This window comes from Papio anubis, chromosome 11 (genome assembly GCF_008728515.1).
Source record: "Papio anubis isolate 15944 chromosome 11, Panubis1.0, whole genome shotgun sequence".
Classification (NCBI taxonomy): domain Eukaryota; kingdom Metazoa; phylum Chordata; class Mammalia; order Primates; family Cercopithecidae; genus Papio; species Papio anubis.
In genome coordinates, this window is record NC_044986.1 from 10,228,703 (window position 1) to 10,237,943 (window position 9,241).

General features: G+C 50.0%; 1 long non-coding RNA gene across 2 annotated transcripts in view; it reads left to right on the forward strand.

The window, feature by feature from the left end:
• Window positions 1-500: 500 nt before the first annotated feature.
• The window catches only part of LOC103887789, a 16,098-nt gene continuing 7,357 nt past the window's right edge, over window positions 501-9,241 (forward strand). For both annotated transcript variants that reach the window (XR_002524492.2, XR_004176863.1), the window contains exon 1: window positions 501-4,155. This is a non-coding gene — a long non-coding RNA (uncharacterized LOC103887789). The remainder of the gene's footprint in view (window positions 4,156-9,241) is intronic.

Below are 9,241 nucleotides of genomic sequence, written 5' to 3' on the forward strand. Positions count from 1 at the left end.
TGGGATAAAACCCTCTAGGTATTAATAACGCCACCACTTATGGACTATCTACCATGGGCTAGGTCATTTGCAAGATGTCAAATTCGCATCAAGACCCTGCTGAAATATGCATATTTACCTTCACTTTCAGATGAGGCTCAGAGAGTTTAAGTAGCCTGACTAAGGCCACCCAGCTACTGAATGCCCAAATTGGGATTGAATCCTAGGTCTGTTGGAATCCAAATTCTGTGCAGATAAGCCCAAATCATCTAAGAACTTTTAGTGACAGTTGCTGTTTCAAGTTGCTATGAGAGGCCAGGCACAGTGGCTGACAACTTTAATCCCAATACTTTGGGAGGCGGAGGTGGGTGGATCACTTGAGGTCAGGAGTTTGAGACCAGCCTGGCCAACATGGTGAAACCCCAACTCTACTAAAAATACAAAAAAAAATTAGTCAGACATGGTGGTTCATGCCTGTAGTCTAGCTACTCCAGAGGCTGAGGCAGGAGAATCGCTTGAACCTGGGAGATGGAGGTTGCCTTAGCCAAGATCATGCCACTGCACTCCATCCTGGGCGACAGAGTGAGACTCAAAAATAAAATAATAATAATAATAAGAGAGAAACCAAATTGCTATGAGAATGTCCCAGGAGTGCACCAGCCTTAGTGAGAAGATGGCCCCCAAGGGGGTGGTGGAAAGTCCTTTGACCCAAATGAGGTTGAGATCCAGCTGTGCCGCTTGCTTGAGGATGACCAATCATCCCAGCTTGCCCGGGACTGTGCTGGTTTCAGCACTGAAATTCCCAGGCAAACAGGGACATGTGGTCACCCTGCTTACCAAACACATACTGCCCCTGAGCCCTGGGCTCCCAACTGTGCAGTGGAGACAGTGCTGCCTGCCTCACAGCAGGGCAGGGGGCTCCTCCCATACAGTGGTTTCTGGTGCTAACAGCATGGGGTGTCACCAGGACGCCATGGAGACTGGTTACCAGAGAAGTTAGGGAGCCAAAGGCAGGTGCGAGGCTGGATGGGGCACTCAGAGTGAAGGCCTGAGCACCTGGGAACCAAGAAAGACCTGACCTGAAGGGCACACACTTGACCTTGTCCCCTTGCCCTGCTTTACAGTCCTCCCTAGCACTGACCACCCCCGTCACATTGATTTACATATCCTGCCTGTTGTAGTGCGCCAACTAGCACGTAAGCTCTGGGAGGGGAGCAGAGGGAATTTTGTCTGCTTCATTGCCGTGTTCCTGGCACCTAGCACAGCACCTGGAACTTGCATAAGCTCCCAATACCTTTTTTGTTAAATGAATGAATGGATGCATGAATGAATTAATGGATGAAAGAACGTATGAACAAACTAGGGGGTTTTCTGTTGCTCTTGAAGAGCAGCACCAGATGGCCAGCAGACTCAAGACTGAGTTGCTGAGGGCTGCTAAGGGTCATCCTATCCCAGATGACAACAAGCTCACTGTGATCTGCAGCCATTACCTTGCTGCTTCTGGAACCCACTCTCCACCAATGCCACCTGCTGGCCTGGATTCTTTGTGGCGTTTCTCTCCCACAGAATGGAAATCTCTGAAGCTGAATCTGGGCTATGGCCTCCTCTTGGAACTAAGCAAACCTCCACCCAGCGCTGACACTGGGCGCATGACTGATCAGGTGGTTCTGTTTGAAGCTATGCTCTGGGGTACCTGGAATGACATCGGGAAGTCTGCACCTGGGTAATATAGCCTGTGACAGAACTCTGTCACCTCTGGCCCCCACACACTATGCTGACTGTGACTCCACCACCTGGCTGCCGCATCATGACTCTAACAGTGCAGGCAGTGGGCGGCAGCAGAGGCTCACAGAACTCACAGCAAATTTGAGACCCTGGCAGGGGCCTAATTCATGCATTAGTCCTCGCTGTGATGTCCCTGACTTTTTAACATTTATGTAAAAGTTTCTCTCTTGTTTTAGTCCCATTTTATGGTTAGCATAAGGCCAGTCTGAAAGATAATATATTGTGACTGTTATATTATTTATTTTCAAGCCAACTTATTGATTATTGCGTGCTGAAAATGACAAATGGTGTCTGCGCGCGGCACGGTCAGCAGGTTCTATTAAAGAAATGATAGTATTGCTCATGGATTGTTAAAAGGTTCAGTTTAGGTTCTTTATAGGTTTATATCCATCACTATTTAATGACCAAATGATGAAAAATATGAGCTGTGGGGACAATTTTTTTCTTCTGGAGTTTTATGTTTAAGCAGTTAGCAAAATAAGATACTCTATTTTGGTGGGGGCACGGGGCAGTGGCAAGGGGAGTGCAGTAAGATTTTATTTCTCCAGATTTAATAAATTGTAATAATTAATGCTGTAGCTATTTAACCTAGAGGAAGATGCTGAGAAAGCACCGTGCTGCCAGACTGAGAGATAAGCCATGGTAATCCGGCATCCGGGGTTCTTGCTGGTGAGGGTCCGGTGGTTTCAACACCAGATTGTAGCCATCTGCTTCTTGTGGCTTTGGGGGTGGAGGTCTGGGGGTCATGCCAAGGCTAGGAGGAAAATGACAGGCATCATTGGAAACGGTTTTCCTTGTTGGATAGAAAGGGCCTGGTCAAAACTTCCTGGCCTGGTGGGAAGTAGAGAGGGACAGCAGGCTCTGCACATAAGATTGACTGTTTCGAGTCTGCAAAGCCACAGGCCCTCAAAGCAACCCAAGGGAGGAAGACTGGTCCCCAGGCACTTTCCACGGGGCTCAGGGAGGCTGTTGGAGATGAGCAGGCATCCCAGAGCCCCAAGGCTCAGCCTTGGCATTCAATATGCTGAACCAAGAAAAGCCAGAAAAGCCTCAGACTGTATGATGGTGATCTGGGGATGCCCACCAGCCTGCCATTGTCCCAGACCATCTGGCTGAACTCCTCAAGGTGCTGCAGTAAGAGAGGGCTGGAGCAGGCTGGACTGAGATGACCTGCAGGAGAGTGAGTGGAGAGAGCTCTTTCTCCCTTGAGGGGCTTTCACAGAACTACTCCCAGAAGGCCCTGGAGACCTACTCTCAGGAGGTGCCTCAGTGGTCAAGTCTTTCCAGAGAAGTATCTGTATGGCGGGCCCTCCCAGCTGTGGTTCCCAATAATGCTTTTAGAACAGCAGCTTTGCCTGGGACACGCTTGCAGTGGCCCTTTCTGAGGTGTTCAGGGGGCCAAGCCTTGGGCCCTTTCTCCCCCAGTGTTACTGAGCTTGCTCACAAAGATGGGTGCTAAGTAGGAGGGGAGTGTCAGGTCAGGGACACAGAGGGAGGCAATGGGATCTGAAGATACTTCCACATCTGGCAGAAACTGGTCACCAAAACCTGCTTCCTCTTTTCCTGGACACTAGCCAAATACATTTCCCAGCCTTCCTTGCTTTTATCAGGGTTAGGTCACCCCTTGGTATCTGTTGATCCCAGGCCTGACTCGTAAAGATCTCCCGCATCCAGTCCTCTGTGATCTCACCCTTTCCATTGGCAATTTTCATGCCCAGGATGACCTCAGAAGTCACACGGTAAGGTTGTGAGGGTCTCTGCCCTCTGTCCCAGTGATGGTGGGGAACAACGCCCTGACCTCCCTCCCTTCACCGCTACCCCACCATCCACCCGAACTGCTCTGTACTATTTGCATGAATGTGAAATCAGCTTGTTTGTTGGAGCCATGACTCATTTTTGGGTCTGTTAGTTTATCTCAACTAATACCCAGAAGTATGTGGTCCAGTTCTGTGGGATAACGCCTGTATTCATTGCAATTCTTTCAGAAATTCAACTCAAACCAGCTCGGGAATAATAGGAATTTGCTGCCCAGGTAACAGGTAGGATTCTGATGGGTTGGTCTCAGCCAGAGGTGGATCTAGGAAGAAGGTCTCCCCTACCCACTGCCCATTCAGGCTCGTGCTCTGGGGTCGGCTTTTCTCTCTAAGTTGGCAAGAGCCAATCCCCACCCACTCCCAGCGCCAGCCGGAAACTAATGACCTGTGATTGGCCCAGCTCGTAGCCACTTCCTGACCCAATCATAGTGGCCAAGCAAATGCAGCCCGCTGATTGGCCAGTCACTCTCCTCGGGCTGTGGGGAGAGAGAAGGGGTCTGAGCAGCCAAAATCAACAGCCGCCACACAGCAGTTGTCTCTTAACTGACTTATTCTAAACTTTTCGAGTTTTGTTGAGGTAGGAAGTATTTTGCTAACATAGATCATTTGGCTTTTCCCCCTGGCAGTGGAGTAAAGTATCACATGAGAAGGAGGCCAGTCGTGAAGCCTTTTTTTTTTTTTTGAGGCGGGTTTGTCTCTTGTTGCCCAGGCTGGAGTGCAGTGGCTCTATCTGGGCTGCTGGCCTCCACCTCCCAGGTCAGTGATTCTCCTGTCACCAGCCTCCCTAGTAGCTGGGATTACAATAGCATGCCACCACCACCTGGCTAGTACTTTTGTATTTCAGTGGATACGGGGTTTCACCATGTTGGCCAGGCTGGTCTCGAACTCCTGACCTCAAGTGATCCACCCGCCTCAGCCTCCCAAAGTTTTGAGATTACAGGCGTGAGCCACTGCGCCCAGCCTTGGAGTAATGCTTAGCTGTACAACCTGGGACAAGGCCTTCATCCTCTCTGATCTGCTCAGGCCTCGGCTGTTTGTTCAGTGGGGCTGTGCACATCATCCAGGGAAGTATCAGGGCCATGTCAGAAAGCATGTATGGGAGGGCGTGGCATGCTGTGAAGAGATGCACAGGGGAACGGATCATTTCCGGGCACCACCCCCGCAAGGTTCACCACCAGGGCCTGCCTTGCCACATCCCTCTCTCTGAGAAAGGCTGCCATGCCCCTGTCCCAGGGCCCCTGACATGTGACAGTGGGTCACATGCCTTGCTCCTCCAGAGTGCCAATGATCTTAGCATCCTTCACCCACACAGCCTTGCTGAGCCCATGGAGATGCATGAAGACGTGAGGGACTCCAAGGTGAAGGGCTCAGGGCGACAGAGATGTTGGCTGTTTTAGCTCCACCCCGGGACTCCCGCACTTACACTCTGCGCAGGCCACTTTTGCCCCCATAGCTCTGTGCCCAGTAGTCAGTTGTTCATGCTCTTTGAGCCTCAGTTTCCTGAACAGCAAAATGGGCATAGTAATTCCTGCCTCACAGGGTCGGAATTATTGTGAAAATTAAGTGAAATGTTAGATATGAAAGCACCTATCGCATTGCCTAACACGTAGTGGGTGCCAAATAAATATATGTTTCCTTTTGTCAAAAGCGTAAATAATTGTAAACAGAACAGGCAGGCTTACTTGTTTGCATTTTGATTACACTTATTCCAAAATTGCTTTCTCAGTGGAGTGTGAAGAGTCGATATTAGTAATTCATACGCTGGTATGAAACTCTGCCCTCTTCTCTATTGTCACCTAAAAAAATGCCAACATTACAGAGAGACCCTGAGCCCTTTTCCCTGTTGTGTTCATTTCCTCAGGCTGCCATAGCAAATTACCATAAACGGGGCGACTGAAACAACAGAAATGTATTCTATTCCAGTTGAGGAGGCCAGAATTCTGAAATCAGAGTGTCAGCAGGGTTGGTCCCTTCTGGAGGCTCCAAGAGGCAGTCTATGCCGTACCCCTCTCCTGGTTTCTGGGGATTGCTGGCAATCCTCGGCGTCCCTGGGCTTGTAGCTGCATCCCTCCAGTCTGACTGCATAGTCCCACAGCCTTCTTTCCTCCATGTACCTGTGTATCTTCCCCCCTGCATACAAGAACACCAGTGATTAGATTGAGGGCCTGCCCTACTCCAGTATAACTTCACCTTAACCAGTTACATCTGCAGAGACCTGATGTTTAAAAAAAGCCCAATTCTGGGGTTCTGGTGGCCATGAATTTTGGAGGGACGCTACCCAACCCACTATCCCTGTCACTGGTGGGAGACGAAGGGATCACAAAGTAGGGCACAGAAAGACAGAAGTGGAGGGTCCTGGGGATTGCAGGCAAGTTTTGCTGCCTTCACAGGTTTTTTCCACGTCCGTTTAAAAACTGACTGCCCCAGGAGACATTCTTGTCCTCTGAAAAAGAATGTGTTCCGCCTTAAGAATACACCCAGTGTTTCCCTCCTAGGTGTGGCTGTCCAAGGAAGAAGAATGAACAGGAGAACTTCCCTTACTTCCTCCTTGTTCCCATGCCCCTTCCTCCACCCCCCACGGCCATTCCCCTGATGTCTTAAACACTATCGGTAGCAAATAGGAGCCCTCTTAAGGATGGTTTTATTGCCAGGAGCAAAGCTCACTCAGACTTAGCTTCAATAACCAGGGATTTACTAAACAGAGAAATCCACAAAGCCTGCGGAGTTAAGAGTCTGATTTTCCTCATGATGGCCAGGAACCAGGAAGCCAAGGCTCTCTGCATTCCTGGGGCCCTGTGGCCCCTCATTTCCACCTCTCTAAACCCAACTTGATCATTCTTTGCTCTGCCAACACCCGGGATGTCTCTGCTTTCTGTGCATCCAAGGGAAAGAAATCCTACATCACCTCTAGGCGACACTGTCCCCATTCCAGATACCCGGAACAGAGATTCTGATTGGTCTACCCCAGCCAATAGAGAGGCGCCCACTGGGTCAGGCATTCACCCAAAGTCCAGTCAGCAGCGAGCAAGCACCTGCTCACTGTGTAAACAGCACGAAGGCAGCTGCAGGGGGTGTCCCTGTGAAGGCGTGGATGGGCAGTTCTCTTGGAGAGGGATGAAGCGGTAGAGCACCCTAGAGAGCCTCAACAAGGACCTCAAAATAGTTCCTTCACCTCACACAGAGACCAAGGGAGGAGACCTTACACGTGAAATCCTGCATGGGCTGTCCTGCTGCTCCTATCTTTTTCCACCAAAACTCCATGGGTCTCACCTTTTTCTCAGAACAGGCAGGTCCAGCCTTGAGCCAGTTACTTGACAATGAGTCCAAAATGGGAAGGCTGACTTTCTGTATATGTTTGTAGGCATTCATTTCCCTATCCATCTATTTATTCTCAGTGATGTACTACTTTCTGTGGCAGTAGCAGGCGTGTTATAAAACAGTAGATTGGTCCGCATGTGATTATCTGCAAGACTGAACTAAAAGTCACTGTCACGAGTTCTGAGTCTCGCCCATATGTGAGGGCAGTCAGTTCCCCCCTCATCTCCACTAGGCTGGAGGAGACTGGGGACCTTGGCTGCATGTCCAAGTGTAACACTCTCAAAGAGCCAAGAGAGGGAGGAGCTGGCAACGGCCCTGAGCTTCCTCACCTCCCACACAGGTCACGTCCGGGAATGGTGGCTGTGCTCCCAGTGGCTCTGGGACTGCCGGGCCTCTGAAACACAGAGTCAATGGCAATGCCACAGCTGTCCACCTAATAGCATCAATGGTGAGGAGATGCTATCAGGCCAGCCCTGCAGAGGATTGGCTGGTCTTCACGATCCACGTGGGATGTCCCTACTGTTTCAGTTAACCCACAAATTGTCTCATTTCTACTAGATTTTATGGGTTACTGGAAACCCCAAGTGGACCTTTGTGGTCCAATATTTAGGTGCCATCTATAATTAATTTCTTTACTTACCTCACTGGCGGCCCCTTTGTAGGCTCTTTGTTTTGTTTTGTTTTGTTTTGTTTTCTGAGACAGAGTCTCACTCTGTTGCCAAGGCTGAAGTACAGTGGTGCAATCACAGCTCACTGCAGCCTTGAGTTCCTGGGCCCAAGCCGTCCTCTCACTTCAGCCTCCTGAGTATCGGGGACTACAGGGGTGTGCCACCACACCCAGATAATTTTTTTTTCTTTTTGAGATGGAGTTTTGCTCTTGTTGCCCAAGTTGGAGTGCAATGGTGCGATCCCAGTCACTGCAACCTCCGCCTTCTGGGTTCAAGCGATTCTCCTGCTTCAGTCTCCCAAGTAGCTGGGATTACAGGTGTGCTCCACCACACCCAGCTAATTTTTTGTATTTTTAGTAGAAATGGGGTTTCACCATCTTACAGGCTGGTCTTGAACTCCTGACCTCAGGTGATCTGCCCGCCTCGGCCTCCCAAAGTGCTGGGATTACAGGCATGAGCCACCTCGTCCAGCCATAATTTTTAAAATTTTTGTAAAGATGGACTCTCAATATGTTGCTCAGGTTGGTCTTGAATTTCTGGGTTCAAGCAATCCTCCTGCCTTGGCCTCCCTAAGTGCTGGGATTACAGGTGTGAACCACTGCACCAGGCCCTTTTCTAGGGTCATTAATAAGAATATTACTATGTTTCTAGGGCTTTTTTCCTCAATGCACGTCGTCCTTGATAACTGCAAAACTCAGGATAAGCTCTGACTTCTAGCTTTGGCTCTTCTGCTTACTGTGTGACCCTGGGCAAGTCAACCAACCTTTCTGAGCCTCCTTTTCTATATTTGTAGAGTGTAAACAGCTTGAAGTTAGATGATGTGTGGAGTCTGTTTCAGTTCTAACACTCTAACGTTAGTGTAGTGCAGATTCTCATACTTGGATTTTCTTGGAAACATTTTTTTTCCTGTAATTCAGTGGAACAGAATGCAAATTTCTTGAAACTATTAACTAGAAATAGCAACTCCTTGAGCCAAGGTACCATTGGGCTGCCGGCAGAGGGGGGTGTGGGGACACCGAGGACTGTCATTCTCTTCTGCGACATGGAACAGCAGCAGAGGTGGTAGAAAGTGTTGGGCTTGCCCCTGGGTATCAACCTCAGAGATCCTGATTCTGCAGGTTTGAGGTGGGGCCTGTGTTTCCTGGAGAACATTAATGAGTGGTTGGGACCAAGCTCTGACAGAATGTACTCTGAGCATTCCAGCCAGTGGGGACTTGGAAGCATGGTGAAAGGTCAAACCCCAAAGTAGGGCTTGTGGCAAGAGGAGCCACACACTGTTCCCCAGCCTGGCACTGGGTTTGGGCTGGGAGCCAGACCCCAGCCCCTCCCTGATGGGCTTGTAGAGCCCAGGACTCTATCTCTGTGGCCTGTGTTTCCTGCTTCCTAATGACTCTACCCCCAAGCAAATAAAGTCAAATTGCAGGGCATGGAGAATCTTCCTCACTGTTTCCTCCCGGGGAAAGCTGACGTCTCTGCTCCCCTCTTCCTTTGGCCTGACGCCTTTCTCCCCTTCTCCTGGCAAGTGGCTGCCCATCCCCCAGTCCCCTAACCCAACTTGGCCTCCTCTGTGAAGCTTTTCTCAGCAGCCTCAGCAGAAGGAACCATGGCCGGGTCTCCCGGGCCTTCTGTTTGCCCCATCATTATGGGACTTGCCTTGCTGCCCCCAGCACTTAATTT